Source organism: Anticarsia gemmatalis, chromosome 12, assembly GCF_050436995.1.
Source record: "Anticarsia gemmatalis isolate Benzon Research Colony breed Stoneville strain chromosome 12, ilAntGemm2 primary, whole genome shotgun sequence".
Lineage (NCBI taxonomy): Eukaryota > Metazoa > Arthropoda > Insecta > Lepidoptera > Erebidae > Anticarsia > Anticarsia gemmatalis.
In genome coordinates this window covers 10,479,384-10,498,185 of record NC_134756.1, presented here as the reverse complement: position 1 = coordinate 10,498,185, position 18,802 = coordinate 10,479,384, and positions in this window count along the sequence as shown.

Below are 18,802 nucleotides of genomic sequence, written 5' to 3'. Positions count from 1 at the left end.
TTATGTCTCACTTTTCATTTCACAACTAATCCCGGTTTAGATGATGAGAGGGTATGAAATCCATTCACAGTCGTAACACCCCCTATTGTGTACTAAGCTCTGGCGTTTCAAACCGACTCGTATTGATGTGCGTGAATCATTCGATTCGGCTTATTTAAGGCGACTTAATCGCGATGAACAATGGATAATGGGAACTTGTGTCCGGCTGTTCCTGTTGTTAATGATTTGTGTTAATTGGTTTGGTTTTGAAATGATTGGAATTGTAATGTTGATAGAAACTTTCAATGATATAATAATTAGCACGTATCTGTAATTTAGGTTTTTACTTGTGGTTGGCACAAGACAATATCAAAAAACAACCAAACTTAGACTACTGTGTTCAAGGTTATAAATCGATACATACACGTTGAATACAGAACCTTTACTTTTTATTGATAAAAAACATTATTTTCTTGCCTGTTTCACTTTCACGGTTAAAACACTGTACAAATTTTAATGTAACACAGATACCTAGCCGAAGACTCGTTTTAAACTGAGACTATTTTTCCCCAAATTGAACCCTTTAGAAATTGAAACTGGGAGTTGAAACTGTAGGGGTCGACTAGTTTTAAAATCTTAGTTACAGGTTTCTCAAAAGCAGAAAAACGAAGCTTGAAAGCTAAATACCATTAAAACACTTCGTAAATTCAACATATAATATTAAGTAGCAAGAAATATAATACTTCTATAACTACTATATTATTCAGCATAAGCAAAGTAATATCCCAAGTATCAAGTATAATGAAGTGTTAGTTTATGTTCTAAGATTAGAATATGTTTGGAATAACTTAGTAGCTATTGTCAAGACTGAGGGATTATATTACTTAAATAGGTAACAAGGTCGTCTGTGTGAAAAGGTCTTATTCGCTATTGTGGAATGTAGATTTTGTACACTGCTTATTTATATAGTAGCATTCAGTACAGTAATGGGTATTGTGAGAACTAAATAATGATATAAGTAAAAGATTTTATAGGTAATATGGTAACATCTCGCCTTCCTTGCGGTGAATTCTGGGTCCAAATTTTAAGGTTCAGACAGATTCGCTCTCCGCTTATATTTACTTAGAAAAAAAATACAATGCTAAATATCATGAAAATTAACTCACTGGTTTTGTAGTGACAGCATGATTACCAACAAGATAACAACATTCACATTTAAAAAAGAACAATTAGTGTGAAAAATGTTATTCATAGAACCAGATATTGTCGAAAAAAATTTTTACCATTAAACTGGTTAAAAAGATTAAATTTTTCTGGTTAACTGACTAATACAGTCTATTATTTAAGACTTTCCTTGCTGTTTTAAAATCTGTCTCTCAAAGTACCGTCTTCACGTACGTGTTGTTTTAAGGGGTAAAACAACACAGACACCGAGTTCTCACGCCCACATTGATACGACATCACTCAAAGGTATGCAAAACATTCTAAATAAAGCTTAAAGGCATACCAAAGCTTGTTAGCATATGGCTAAATCTTAGAAGGCGGTTTCGATTTTCTTGGATTCGCAAAGCATTTGATAGAATACACATGATCATCATGCCTGATATACGAAAAAGTGTAGGCAGAGTTGTACATAACACATCCACGGTGTAGGGGACCAGGCCAAGCACGTTGCTAGACTCTAAGCTACTATTCAAAATAATCTAATATAAATAAGAAAATACTAATGGACTAGCTCAACTTGGAAGTCGAAATTGAGACTTCGGTCAGTACTCTACTGCTCAAGCAGAAGCAGTTTCAATCTGATAGTATCTTTATTTACTACACTGTATTTGTATAGGAATTTATTATTATGTGTTAATATGACAGAGAGAAGGCAACATGTCGGAATTACATAACAATAGAATGTTGGAAGTCTGACAGACAGTTTTCCAGGAACCTACTTTTGGTCGTTTATACACAGTAGTACATAATAACACAACTTATAATATTATGTGTATTATTATACAAATTTGTACGCATTAAGTCAGGTATATACTGACAAGTTTCTGCAAGATTAAAATTCGGTAAAAATTAGTAGGTACTAGGAATAGGGAATACAGCACTTCAAAAACCGTAGATCGGGGTGAAACTGGGTTATCCAAGAACGACAAGCATTAAACTCATTTAAAGTTCATTGCGTGATTTCATATTTATATGATTGATTCTGTAATTTTCAGAACACAACTTTCAATTTAAGAAATAAACCTTATGTTGATGTTGTTTTAAAGAAAACCTAAAAGAAAATGTATTTTGTATTGTAAGACTTTTTGAAACACGTCTTAAATAATGTAATACACACAAGGACCGGTTAAAGATACCATTTTTCACGCATCCGAAGTTGTGAGCACAAAAAATTGGAAGTCTATATAGTATCGTAATAAATAACACTCAGAGCGTTGATGTTGGGCCGTCTTGTATCGCTAGTAAAAAACTTAAACATGAAGTGCTTATGGAACGATTCTTGTTTCAACACTATATATGTTACTGTAAAAGCCCGAACTATGGTAAATCCTAAGATTTTCCGGTAAAACCTAAGATTTACCAACTCTCAATGGTAAAAGTCCGAACAAGCCAGAGTTTAAAAACTATGTAATGATATATAAAAAAATCCTCCTTCATAACTATGTTTATAACTATTTCACGGTATAATTATATACTGTGACATAGTTATAAAGAAGGAGTTTTGGGCAAAGCGACATGGGTAAGTTAGGTTAGAAGGCTAAGGTGGGAGCGAGCGAAGCGAAGCTCCCACCTTAGCCTTCGTGGTTATTTTTTTTTAACCACCCATAAGGAGGAGCCCCGCGAAGCGGGGCTCCGGCGACATCTCGATATCATCAAGTGAATATAGGTAAAAGTTCGAAATAAAAGAATTGTTCGGACTTTTACCATTGCGAGTTGGTAAATCTTAGGTTATACCGGAAAATCTTAGGATTTACCACCGTTTGGGCTTTTACAGTAACATATACAAACATATAAGTTTTATGAGAAGTTATAATATATTTTAATAAAAATTAATCACCAACATGTATGTTCGCGTATTACTTATGAACACTAAACTAAATTAGATAATATTTTTTTAATATGGACTTACAGGACGAAGTCGGGCCAATGCGTTAGTAATTATCAAAGATGGACTTTTACGTGATTTACCGAACTGCGAGGTAAATCGTTTAGTAATGTCAAATCATGTCTTCAGGTGGCTTGAACAGCCTTGATTCCATTCTACTAACCATACAATGATTTAACGAGTTAGTATATTAAATAAACCTCCACTAACTACTAAACTGAGTAAATGTACTACAAATAGGTGAACAAAGGAAACAGTCTAAGGTCAACCGTAGATCGTAGAGCAAAAAAATATGTAACGACAAACTTTAGTATACACGTTTTTGTTGAAAGTTGAAACAAAAACTCGTAGGAAACGCAACTTGGGATGGTTGTATTGTACAACGATTTATACTGTTAAGTTTGCAGTGTCGGATGTTATCGCGAAATTTAAAACATTCACAGCGAAGGTTTTATTTTAGTTCAGCAACTTGTTCTCTAGATACGCAGGAACGTGAATTAAAAATAAAATGTTTGTGACATTATCTTTGTGGTTGAGTTGTTTTTTTTTATTGTATTTTTTTTGTTTGCGTTTTGATACTGGTGTAATGCAGTACGATTTTATACAGTAGGTATAGTTCCTACGAGAATCGACAGTTAGACATTAAAATTATAAAAAAAAAATTGTTCTTGAAAAGCCTGCTAGGGACCTGATCAGGTTTTCATATAAAACTGTCGATAGCCGGCTAGTTGACAATAGTTGATAGTATAGTATACTGCTACTTTTTAGCGCAATTTGTAATAATTGTAATCCGCTGCGCGACCTGCATATAGTATTAGCTTTATGAAATAAACTTTAAAGTTTAGCAGCCCAAAAGTGTTTTTTTTGTTCAAAAGTATAATTAAATTTTTCCTCAGGATATAAAAAAGCACCTTATCAAATATCAACTACATTTAAAGGGATAATAGATGAAAAAAACTAAATTTACTTTTATATTTACGTGAATCTAAAGTTGGTATCATAACAATCTTAAAATTGATTGATAAAGCGTCGCTCAAAGTATCAGATTTACGATCTTGGGGTCACGGGTTCAAATCCCAGCCATTCAGCTACTAAAGTCAATTGACACCTACCTCAGCTTTTGTGCTTTGTTAGAAGAGGTTAATAACATTTTTACAATATCACGCCTTTTACACCCGAAGGGTGAGCAAAAGCATTTTATTCGCAACAGAAAGTCCAGCCACACTTTGTTTTACTTGTTTATCAGCCTCCCGGAGATCGATTATGATCACATGATGAACCCAGTGTCAAAGTTGTAAAAGCCAGCCAGTACTATACAGACAGAAAAAACAGTTCTTGCGAGAGATGCTAGAGGCTCTGATAAGTGTTTTTTACATATTTGACCACAGCTATATATCTGATTGTCAATAATACCAAATGTGACAATCGCGGTATTAAATGAACGTTTTTGGCATATCTTTAGTAATCTTAATTAACAACAATTGTGACCAACTTTACACTTGTGAACACAGGAACATTCAGCTAAAATATCACAAGCACCGCCACCGTTCTAATAAATATCCTCGGTAAGTGGTACTATTCGTCTAAAATAATAGTAATAGAAACGTAAGAGCATCTTCACAATGTATTTATTTGACAAATACCTAGCTCACAGTCACATTTCCTTTAGACATACATGTATTCAGGCACGTCCGCAAAGAATGGCTGCATCTGGCTACAGATACGCATAATTCCAACCTTTACTTGAAACTTGGTTTAACATATACGAGATGACGTAATTTTCGTTTCCAGAAGAAATATTTTGTTCAAAAGACGTATGTGGTATTGGTGGTATTCTTCAATCATTTTTGTTTTGAAGTTTACGAGTATTATGTGCTTGACAGTATGCAGTACGTAGATGGCTACGTACAACAGGAAAATCTGTTTCAAGTTAGTGGTATTTATTTGCTAACAATGATTTATCTAGATTCGAATGAATGATTTATGTAGCTACGCCATTCATTGTACTTTATAATTAAGACTTTTTCGGGAAAAAAATAACAGAAATAACCACCAAATAAGATCCCGCCTTCCCTAACCTAACCAGTTATTATAACTTTAACTATAACAAATCAATGTGAACATTTTTGACCTAAATAAATAAACAATTTAATACAGCTACTACTAAACTCCTGCACAAAACAGCAGTTATTTTCCCTACCAAAACTATTATTTCCAAAATTACCACGAAAACACGTCATCGCCCTAAAAAACCTACGAAAATGATGTATCGTCTCATTAAAACCTCTACTAACGAAACTCGAATACACACATACCGAAATTACGTCACACAAAGTACGACCTAATTAATCATAGTAATTAAAAAAACGTTTCACAATGGAACATGAGTTTTTTTAAAACAAAATATTCGTTGTGACAGTATGCAAATAGGGGGAAAATCGGGAGCGCTCTCCATGTGTTTTTAGGGATCCGCATGGTAAATCAACGTAAATATTGATTTAAGTTCCAAAGTTTTTTGGTCACCCCAATACACTTTGGAAAGGATTTCGGGACTACTTTACAGTAAAATGCTATTTATATTGGAGTGGGTTATTTGGAAAGCGTTTGTTTGTTGAAGTTGGTTAAAGATGGAAAGAGAATTTTTAATCTGGAAAAGTGAGAACATTACATACATAAAATCACGCCCCGTTCTTATGAGACTAGGCAGAGACTTAAGTCCGGGAAAAAGATAAGTAATCGAATGACATAAAAGAAGCTTTTTGTATTTGTAAGTTACAAGATATATTTAAGTGTGTTGACTATTAATACTTCATTTTGGCACAAAGCAACAAATAAGGTTAAAGTATTCAGTAGGAAACTTTTTAATGTGTACTTTTTACTGTAATAATACCTGAATTATGTAGCATCCATAATTCAGGTATTATTACAATAAAAATATTATTACAATAAAAATACTACGAAGACAAAGTTCGAACACTTTCTTCCTAAAACGTTTTACCAGTTCTTATATAGTTCTCAAGAATATTTTTACTCAATAGAGCATACAGCAAGTGTTTGAACTAGTCTTGCAATATTCTCTAGCGATCCTCAAAGCCTTGCATGTTGTAGGTACGTGTTATAAGATGCCACTGAGGGGATTATTTCTAGGGCTGCCGTACGTAATGCATACGTGAGAAATTTGTTAGTTGAGTTGAACGTGTTTGGACGAAAGTTTGATTGGAAAATCAGGTAGAAATTGTATGATAGATTAGTTGTTAAAATTTTGAGGCATATGCAGCAGTGATAGATTGATCTTTAATATGAACTTATCGTGGTGCAGACAATTAATATAAGTTAATATAAGACTTTGAACGTTTGTGTGGTATGATAGTAAAGCACCGGGCAGTACTGTAAAGAAATCTGCATAACCGACAGCTTTTTTAAAGTCCTAGATTTTAAAGTCTTATTAAAGTTTATATGATATATAAACATAAGCCTAATTAAAAAGAAACTACTTAATTATTTTGCCTTAGACAAGTATTAAAGTGATATTATATTTACGTAGGTATGTGTATTGCCGCGTTACAAAAATTTGAAATGGTTAATATTTGTTATTTACGAAATATGATCAGCAATGATAAAGCTGTCTTGATACATACATTACTGTATTTAAAAGCCGAAACATTTCTTCCACGGAACCCAAAAAAATACTCATTACAAACCCCCCAATTAGCGTGTTGAAAACAATTTAGAGGCGCGTGTACGCAAATGTACTTTGATCATGTGATTATGATTTATTGCAGGCAGTTTAATTAGGTACAGTCGCGCCCACACTGCACTTGCAGCGACAGTTACTAATTAATTGATGTTACCTCGTTCGTACGTTATTGGTCGATTTTAGTTATGACTTGTTTCAAATTATGATGCTGCGTTTAATCGTGTTTCAATGTCTGTTGTACTTAGCAAACGCAATAATTCGATTGCTACGATTTTTGAAGTCTTGTGAGTATTATGATTGTCTCTTGTTATATCGGTAGGAAACCTTGCATAACAAATCATAATGAAACCTTGCAGTTCAAAAAATCCTTCAATAGTGATCTTCTTCAAAGGCGTCCCCGCAATCGCAATCGGCTGCAGCGTGCCGGACAAAACCTAGCTCTCCCTCATCCTGGGAGGAGATCATTGCCCATTGGTGTGTTATAACAAGATATTATTATTGTTTATTTTAAACTTCATGTTATAAACTGTTAAAGTTATATTTATAACCCTTTTGTACTTGGTATGACGGCTAGTATATTGGAGTTTGCACGTAAGTCATGTTTAAATACTGCATGGCATGACGCGTGTGGCAAACACACGAGTTTTTGTGAATTTAATTTCAAAAGGCCGACCAAAATCTTATAATTTATAATTGTAACCATGCATGTAAATTGCTTTATGAAGTTTTGGGTCTGGTTTTTTAGTCAGGAAACAGTGTTACTGGATGTTTTTTTTTTCAAATATTTTCAGTTACATGTTCATAGATCAGATATGATAAGTGACGTCATTCTATCAAAATAACAAGAACTACGTATAGAACTAAGTTAGTCACCGCTTAATACAATTCGAGCCGTACATATTCTAAACCAACATTAAACGCAAAAGGCGGGTGTATATTTACTTATAATCGACTAGCAAAATACGTGCGACGTCTTACCCAAGGAAAAAGGCACACACATAATGGCTCACTCACACAACCCGTCGGTTTGTCAATCCATTACTGACTCATATTAATCCAATCTTCATACGTATTAGCAATTCGCCGCGGCGGGACAGCGAGCCGACCGCCTTCCGTGCCGCGTTTCAACGCCGGAAACAATTCATTATATGGAAATATGTCGCCGGCGTGTAAGGCGCGCCGTGTACTCACTGTTACGTGCGTACCAACTTTGTTGCTTTTAAATTAACCTAAAAAACTATATGGTAGCTTATAAAAAGTAACACTACAACAAATATTTGAATATTATTAAACTACTAAAAAAGATATTATACAACTTGATCTTGAACGTCTTATAACTGAGCGTGGGTCTCCACTTGTTAGATAGAAAGGGGGTTACCTAACTTTAGCTTACTACGTTTACTACATACGGATAGGAGACTTCGCATATCTTTTATATAATTATTTTACACAACTTTGGGGCGGTAAAACATATAATTTTATAACTACTTTATGACAGTATTATTTATCGTATCATTTCATCCATCGGTTCTCTGGTTATTGAAAGAGCTTTGTGAAATAGTGTGCGTAAACAAATAGGGTTTGGGCCCCATTATAGCAGTTATTAAAGATGAACATTAGAGTGAAATGTGTATGAACACATCTCTACACTGCGGGAACAGTTTCACAAAAGTACTTATTTTATACAACAATAAAATATGCCATCATTCGCTGCCACATTGCTCCTTCAATCTCCATTGAATAATAACGTCTTGAATATAACAAGATATTGCTCGCCATTCTCTCATATTTCTAACAAGCGTGTAACGATACAACAAAACCGAGATTGCCTAACATAACATTGTTTACTGCCGACAAACTGTTAAGGAACGTTCACAGGAGAATATGTGGTAACAACTTTTTTACTGAAGTTTCAAAGCAGACGGTGCTTTACCACTTGTGATGGGTTACTTTTTTGGTTATGTACACATTTTTATATTGGAATGTATATGTTGGACTATTCAGATATCTAAGATTTAGGCGTCATATACATAACTTTATTGCTCAAATTCTTTCTTCATTCTAAAAATGAAACTTAATATTCCAAGGATCGAATGTCGTCGCGATAATTGTTACTTCCTTTGAATCGTTTTAATTTAAAGTACATTATTATTTTTTCCTACAACATTAAAAGTTTATCATAACTAAACTATATTCGCACTGTCGACTGTAAATATTTAAAATGCAAATAAACTAATCATGACATGACAAAACTGCACTAAAATAAACTGTAAAATAGAAAAAAAGATTTTGAACGATCTATTTTATATATCTGACCGATGACGCACTACAAAATGATCAGCGCGCGTCAACGCCGTCTTTACGTACTTACCGCAGCTTCACCACAATAGTATTACACCCACAAGTTTATAGCATCGCTGTTATGTGAACCTAACGTTACGTAACTCAAGAAGCACTGTACACGGTAAGGCTTAGCTCGTTCTACGGCAACTTACATTTCTAGGTCATATTAATATGCACCGCTTGCATTTAATTTGCTCTATCATTGTTATTATAATTTGTTTTACCTTATTAGAGTTCATAAAGAACTAGCTCAGGTATGTGTACAATTAAAATTATTATATTTTTGAATGTTCATGTGCGTGTGAAATGTCTTAAGTAATAAAACGCTATGAATAACAAGCAAGAAGCACAAACAGGTACGTGTAATATTAATCTAAAAAATACCTTTTATAATATACTTAGGTATGTAACAGTACGTCAAAGATAAATCTAAAAATATTTAATTGTAAATTATCTAGTTATCCTTCACCGAACCTGGAAAGCCAGGATAACTGAGATTTATTTATCGCCTAGTAACATATACTGCAATAGTAACTTGTGTACGTCACCATTTGCTCTTTAAAATGCACAGAAATGCACTTCAGATTCACCGAAAACATACTCATAATAATAACTTACAGTGTTTAATATACTTTCGTATAACAGCATAAAACCACTTTGACTTGAACCACTGTCTGCCAAGACCACAGAGTAAGTAGTCATTAAAAGTATTACGAACAGTTACGTTGGAACAGGCTTCTTGAATACAAAATTTTCCAAAGAAGGAAAGGTAACAGAGCAATTTCCCTCAAAGCATAATTTATGACGATTTTTATGCTCCCATAAAAATACAAAGTAAGCGGCTAAGACGGTTTTAATAAAATTAAGTGAAAATTTTATTTTATTTTTCTTCTTTCCGTTTTCATCTAAAATTTTATGGTCAGCTTTTTTTTAAGTTGCGATAGATTATTTTCGGTTTGGTTGTATGTAGTTATTTTCAAGACAATTATTCGAGGCGATTTTAGTTTTTTGATAAAATATCTTAAGGGTGATTTCAAAAACATACTTCAAATATGAAAATAATACGCCCAGATCTAAATCTAATACATAGAACGTCTATGGCGCAATGTTCACATTGGTAACCCTGCCATTGTGAGTGTGTGTGGGAACTGGGTTCCGTTCCCAAATAAATTTTTGAGTAATGTTCGAGTTGTATGTTACCTTCGTTGATTCTGTGAAGGTGTTACGGAAACATATTACATGTTGTGCTAAGTTGAAATAATACCATAACCACAGTGGCCACTAAATGTTTAACTCAACAACCGTTTCATATACTACTAATAATTATTATAAAATGTATCAACTCCAGAATCCTCAGTAATATTATTATTTACTGGAATTATCGCTCGTCAAAGAGAGTCATGTTTGTGAAATTCTCCAAAAAAGCCTCAGTGTCGTGAAAATTCATTTTCTTTGATATTGATAACATTTAATTAAATATTTCAGGAAATGTTTCGAGTTTGAATACATATGGAAAATGTTCATTTTGTATTAAACGAATTTAAAGCATATCATAATGAATAAAATTTCGAATAATTTAAATAGCAGTTAATGACATCGGTGGTGTAGTGGTTAAGGTGGTCATCGCACTGCGAACATGTTTCGCGAGTGTGGCAAATCCACAAATTATTACAATGGTCCACAAACAGTTGGTTTAGGCCTAAGTATTTTTGGTTTTGTTTTTCTATATTATTCTGTTTAAAAAGTCCATAAAATGTATGACTAGTGCCAAAGTTGGTTTTGTGACTCTGATGTGATGTGAGTTGAACTTGTTTAAAGGGAAATAATCTTATAGAGAGGAATTAAACATTGATTTTTATATTTTAGAATTTTGTCGCCAATGTTCTTAACGACTAGTTAAAGTATTCCTGACAATTTTTTTTCCTGACTCCTTCGAAATGCGCTTCCTCGCTCTAGAATTCTAACTAGCGCAAATTAGACAGTCTAACATAATCTACTTACTAGCCTAGATTACATTACTTTAATCTCGTTACACAATATCAAATTATTCTTCGAAGTAAACAACAAGAATCTGAGTAGTTTAAAAAACCGAAGAACCAAAGGAAGGAACGAATCAAAATTGTTGACTTTTTAAAAAATATTATCCTCTTCGGAACGGAGATCTTGTAGATTAAGTCTAAGATAATCCTACTTTCAGTTATTTCTTGCTGAACTTTGGGAATAAGTTTCATTTAGATTTGTTTGTTCGTGTAATAAAAAAACTTAATGCCTGATATTTTGGTACAAGAAGATTAATTTTTCGGTTTAATTAAATCCTTCTTTCTAATTTATTGCCGTTTCGCGGAATTTTTCTGATGATTTAAATACTGATTCAGTAAATTAATCTTTATCCTTGAGAATAATAATTTTGCGGAACCGTTCTTAGCCGATTTTAATGGTTTCGGCAGAAGATCTGATAAAACTGGCTCTGAATAAAAAGTAAAAAAAGAAATGATGAACATAGCCTGATTAAGAGGTTAATTGGTGCGGATACAAAGGCATTTCTATATAAGTACTAGGTATTCTATAATTGACTATAAACTGTTTTATACGAAATATTTAAAGATTTTTTATCTTACTTGTTCGCAAAATGATGCAATTTTTTAAGTTACTAGTATACTAGTATTTTAAACAATTCTAGTAACACTTTTTGATGATTTTTAGTTTTACAAAATACACCAGTAAGTATCTAGATGAAAGAAATCCTCGAATTAAATGTACCAATACTAAACATTTATACAAATCAACAAAACATTTCCTTCAAGGTCTATTACAACATACTACCTACTACGAAGTTCTACAAAATCTTACATCGATACAGAATCAATTTCCTCATCCAAAACAAGTACAAAATAAACGGAAGCCATTGTAACTTGACGGTAACTAACGAGTATATAATTATCGCGTAAATTAATATATCGAAGTAACCGATACCGCAGTACGTAGCTATGCTTGTAAGGTGAATGACCTAGTTATTGGCTTATGTAACTTCGGTTTGTTACATTAAGTATGTATTACGTAAGTATTTTAAGGCTTTAAGTTAAATAATAGTAGTTGCTACACTGAAACACTGAAAATAGCAAGTTGCGCTCACCGATCCGTAAATACTATAGGTATTTATGTTGACACATTTACCGAAAATACGTCGCATAATATTAACTTATAATGATACTGAAAACACCTACATATCTATAATGATATAGAAATATAGAGTGTCTGTCTATATGTTGGTGTCACCAAATGTATATCGCAGGTTGGTACTATATTTAACTGCCTCCGTAGCGCAGTGGTTTAGGTTACCACGCCAAAACCATTGCGTCGGGAGATCGTGGGTTCGATTCCGACACGGAGCAATTAGTTGTGCGATCCACAAGTAATTGTTTCAGGTCTGTTTGTGCTTTGTGTCCGTTATTTGTATGTTTTTAAAAGTCCTCGCGAAATAGAATAGAAAAGTCTCCTCAAAATAGATACTAGAAATAGTCTTGTCTGTGAGAAGACCACCAGAAATTGTACCTACCGTTAATAATGTACTAGCTTTAGATATAGTATGCTATATTATGCCGTGCTTATTTTAGCAACTTTTATATTTGTCTATTGCTGCAATAAATATTTTTCATTTTCGTTTTTTGATTCATTATGCTAAAAACTTTTTTTTTTCCTTTGAACAAAGGCCAATTACTTGTCTATTCACCCTACACCATTGTCTGTTGGAGATAACAATACATGTTGAATGCGGTTATATCTGTAACAAGCAGATACCGCACAAATATTAGTTCATTAACGATAGATATGCGTGAAGAAGTAAATTTAATGTTAGTTTCTGGACATTGACAAAACAGAAAAGAAAAAACTAATAAACGTGATTCCCAACATTTTATATGAGTAGGTATATCTGTGTGCTCTATCAAAGAATGGATTTTATTCACATTTTCATACTTATATTAGAAATGAACGAAAGTCTCTTTGTTGGTTTGTCTTTAACACTGTAGCTATATCTTCAGACAAAATAGTATGCCAACTTACTTATCAAACCCTCAAACAATAAACGTATATACTCGTATTTAAAACGGGACATTTGTTTTCGCTTATCACAAAAATTAAACCTCCTTGTGATGCAATACACGGAATATGACAGCACACGTACAGTTGAAACAGCAGCGCAATGCGGACACAAGTCCAAAATCAAAGTACTTTTAATAACTGCTATAGAGTTCTACGTGGAAACTATATTTGATAAGAATTTCTTGAGCTTGCTTTGTTGTTTGCATAGTTTGATAGAACTATAGTTCGTGTATTTATATCTCGCTCTAGATTTCATCTGTTTTTCAAGACCAGGTTATTTTGTTAAATGTTGTTCAGTTCTTTACACTACATCAACAATTGCTAATATTATTATGAGGAGAACACTGTATTTTTTAATAATTAATAGTTCCAGTTAATGTATGGTTATAACAAGAGTCAACTAATTAAATCACTTTCACCTCACCACAATTACTTTTTGCTTTTAATATTCTCCTTTTCGTATTGTGGAAAGGTAAAGTAAACGTACGAATGTTACTTGAAAATCTAGATAATGATAATAAAAAAGTTGACATATAAAATTACTTTGTATTTAATACTTGAATAGTTAGATATGATAATTTCGAAGGATTTATAAAGCTCAGAATTCAAACCGTGTACATCTTTACGGACTCACGAAATTGCTTCAATTCTTAATCACATCACGACCAAAAATTAATAAATCTAACAAGCGAAAGACAGGCAATTATAAATAGCTCAGAGAAATTGAGTCCAAGCTAACAGCCGGCCAAACTCGCCTTGAACAAAATCTACTAAATTGGTCTGCTTCAAGCGAATGCAACGTTGCATCGATCAGGAGTACTAAAACGTCTATCCCACAAGAGAATCCAAACTTTAAAATTAAGCAACTAAAGTTTATTTTCCATTGGAGTGGTTCAGTAAAATTCTGGTGAAATTTTCGTTGTGCAAGTACTTTGAATCTTTGGGTACTTTATGTACGTACACGGAATAATGTAGTGTATAAAGTAAGTAGTAACTCAGTACCCGCGCTTTAATGAATTTTATAACGTGGGATTTACTTAGGGGATTAGATACTAGTGACGTGTTTATTGAATCGTTTATTGATGATAGATATCTGAATTGCCTATGTTTTAAATTGTTGTTGGGGAGGTACATTTACTTCTTATCGGTGACTTAATTTAATGCTGCATATGGTGAGAATCAATATCGCCTAATATTATTGTTGTTTAGAGTTTATTTTGTGCAATTATGATTGTAGGTCCCTAGACAAAAAAGCTTCTGTTGTGTCTAACGGTGTGTTAGTTTACAGCCACGGGTTACGGAAACCGTCAAATCCACATAAACTAGAAAAGTAAGGACTAAAAATAGCAATGTTTTGATTCCTTTGAAATAACGTGTTGCGTGATCCAGATGAAAACGTATGTGCTAAACTGACTGGTTCAGGTTTTTGTGAGTACCAAACCAACACTTAGAACCAAGATAGACTTTATTGGAAATTATATAGTGTAGGTAATCAGAAATGAGACTACCAGTAAACTATAATCGATATAATTAATTCAAACGAGACACGTTGTAAAAACTCAACGTCAATAATAATAATTACGTTTGACGTGGTGATGCAAATTTCAATATAACTCAATTTGATGAATAATAATTTTATCGCCTATTAGCTCATGAGTATACTGTTGGGAATATTAACGAAGTTTGTGCTTTATGTATTTTGGTTAATTTCATTTGAGATTACTTTAAAGTATTTTATTTAACCTCGAGATGCTGAAAAACATTTGATCAGTGCGTGAAACAATGTATTTCCTATTGAGTCTTATATCGTGATAGAATTAAAGGTTAATAACAAAATTTAACACAAATTGACAGAAAAGACTCACAAAAAAATAACCTACAAACAATCGTAAATCGTTGATACTAAACTTGTCTTCAGTTCTCCGTAGCACCGCGTAGCAATACACGTAGCACTCTGTAGCACTTACCGTAGCATCGACCCGACTACCATTTCAGAAGTCCTAAAACTTATAGCTTCTACATAAAACGTTACTAAAAGCCTAGACTAACAGTTATTCTTGAAACTAAACATGTAATAATAATATAACATTTGATTACAATAGTTATAAAATCGAAAATGACAACACAGGCACAAAAAAACAATAATTACATCATATTTTATACCGCAAACATTAGTATAGCCGTTTATATTGAACTTATCTTTATTAATACGTAGGCTTTCGTAGCACCGTGTAGCAACATACGTTACCGTAGCACATCGTAGTTAGCCTCGTAGCATCGACCCAACATTTCAGAAGTCCTAAAAGCTTCTACAGATAATGTGTTACTATAAGCCTAGACTAACAGTTAATCTTGAAACTAAACATGTAATATAACATTTGATTACAATAGTTACTCTATCATAGTTAAAACGCGGCACAAACTCACACAGTGAAGTTTTACGTTTGAGCGGTAGTTGCTAACAATAGTGTGTGGATTAGGGCTGCCTTTTGTAACTATAAGTAGGATTTAATTTAATTTGAATGGTTTATAAGTTTTAAGGTTAAATGAGTCGTTCCAGATTATTTAATAAAATTTTAACTGTTAGTAGGAAACAGATTCTATATTGACATTATGTTTTTAATGGCTATTGGGAGACAATGAGTAAACAGAAAAATATTTTAACATATTATTCATTAATCAGATAAGTTTTTGTTGTAAATGAAATGAGTATGTTCTAGTTGTATAATATAGCCAATACATAATTAAAAACATAGTAAATGTTGAAAAAAATAAAACACCCTGTTTATCGAAACAAAAGCCTTAAATATTCAACGTACTCAACTATGACTGGTGATTATAGTCAAACTTTTTTTTCTTAATTTAATATAGCATTCACAAAACGTCTCAGCATTACTAACAGCCCTGACAGATATTAATGCATAAAGAACTTGGCACTACGAGAAACTTGGCAGATATAAGTTGGTGACAATTCATTGTTTTAGTTTTCACATTAACTGTAGTTATACATATTTTTCAAATTAATTCGTAGTTTGTTATTGCTGTTGTTCAAAATAAGATTGTTGAAATTTGTTAATGTTTTGTTAACTGTTCTTTTACTTTTTAATGGTGTTTGATTAATTCCTTTTGAGGTGTCTTTGTTTGCTGAATATAATAGTAAGATTGCTTTTTTACATAAATATTTACGGTACAAAATGAAACAAATTTTAAACTAAATAATGATGAAGTTTAGTGATTCTTTTGCCAAGAAAATAAGTCAAGTGTTTGTATATTTCCAACACCTTGAAGTGAAGACTGTAGTACCAAGTTAAGTAACATAATAAACAGTCATTTAACTACTTGAACTAATTAAATGAAACAATCTGCAATTTGATCTTAATGGGTAAAATGATGTATCTACCTATGACGTCATTATTTTTTGCAAAAACTTAATTTTAATGTGTTTAAAACGTTATCTTGCAAACAGTCCCTAATATACAAATCAACCTTCCATTCCTAATTATCATATTAAAATCATCAACAATAAACTCGTGTACAAGAATTTCGGCTACAATACTTGAATAGTTTAATTGAGTAATAAAATAGGGGTCGGAAGTTGTGGTGTTATTATCCACTGATTTCTGTGTCTTCAAAACAATGGGGCCCTTTCTGAAGCCCTTTCTTGAGTGACAAATGGAAGGTATACTTCCTTAATCCGTGGGGAGTTAGTGTTTGAATGTGGGGAGAGTTTTATGGGAAGAAAATTCGGAGGGTATGTTGGCAAACGGCCTTCATAGTTCTGTAGTAATGTTTTATACTGTCTATGGTGGTTTGATCCTCAAACAATTATAAGATTCCAATTAAAATATAGGTGATATTCGGGCGGGACTTTAACTAAGACTAAAACTAATTTAATCGTTCTACTGCCAAATACAGACTCTGATGAAATCACATACATTAAAATAAAATAATTTAGCCAATATTCACTTTTTATAGTTTATTGATTTACTTATCTCATAAAGTTGCTGAAACAGCTGTTACAATTTTTAGGCGGCAATTTATGTATTATTTTTAGTTACCCATAAGTTTTAAATTGTCCATCCATGAATAGTTCAACTCAATTTAAACAAACGTAACACAGTAGTAGGTTTCGCATCTCCTACCAACACAGAACGATTGCGCAACCAACAAGTACAGTCAGCCACAATAACATTCAGTATATTTTCGCGAAGGGGTCCGTTTTGAATACGTTAGTCCTACATGAGCCCAAACGCCTCAGGCCGACCGCAGACACGTTAAGTTCCTGACGGGGACTTAAGGGATTGAGACGTTTTCTATTAACTTTATGTTATTAACTGTACTTAAATAGACTATTTAACTAACAGAATGCAAGACTATTTGCATACATAACGACACGCCGATTACATCCAAAAACGTAGGCAGAGGTGTTTGAAATACACCTGTGTTGCACCTTTTACGATGTAAGGCCCATATAAATATAGGCCATACCAAACTTATAAAAAAATATTATTATATAAATGAGGAAATAACCGTTGGTACTTTGTTCGACCCGGAAATCGAACCCGAGACCTCGTGATCAGCACTCGTATGCCCCGACTGTAGAGGCAGCACAAGGTAGAAATTATTCTGTGGCAATAAATTGTATTAATAGTCATTGCTTGCTCTTAGTCTGATTTGAAACTGTATTGGATTTGAATCTATATTGATCGGAGTATGAATATCAATTGTTTCATGAATCGACTACCATTAAACGTCCGCAACAGAATAACCGGTATTCTAGAAGATGAAATAGTGGCTATAATAGTAGATATTGGACACAAGCAGCACTTAAACGAAAATGGTTTGTATGACTCTAAGTTTAGTGAAGACTTAATTAATTAAACACAACGCTTTCTTTAGATACTCATGGTGCCTTACGAAAATGTTTATTCAAATAAGTGGTTCTTTATCCTCTTGAGAACATGATCATGTCTATTCTAAGCTTCTGCAAGCATCGTCTTGAACGTCCATAATCGTACTACAGCAAAACAAAACTAAAAAGATTACAAGCCACTCCCCTCAACTTCTCAATGCAACTAAATAAAATAAAACTTCTCAGTTCTTTTGTTAAGACGCGAGAAAACAACTTTACTTTCTATTTTGCGAACAAATGACTCTATACCAACGTTTTCAAGAGAAACGTTGAAAACACAGAGTCTGTGCAAAACTGTTGATGTAGTATTAAAACATCAAAATGCTGGAAAACTGGTATATTTTTCAACAATTTTCTAGAATTTTCTGAAAGTTGGTTTTTGGTACTTTAAAATCCACTTATGTTTGTAATATGTTACTGTGGATAATTTGCATACGCGTGCATTTTCTGGTTGCTTTTCAAGAATAAATTAGATTGCTATTCGTAATTAGTCTTGCATTTTTAAACGACTATGTTTTGACTGCATGCACATTTGGGTAGTAGTAATTTGCTATATTGCGCAGCATACGGTATAATTCACTGTGATCTACTTATACAAATATATTCTCTAGTATATCTCTGCTTCACCTTATTAATAAGTAGGGATTAACTATATAAATTG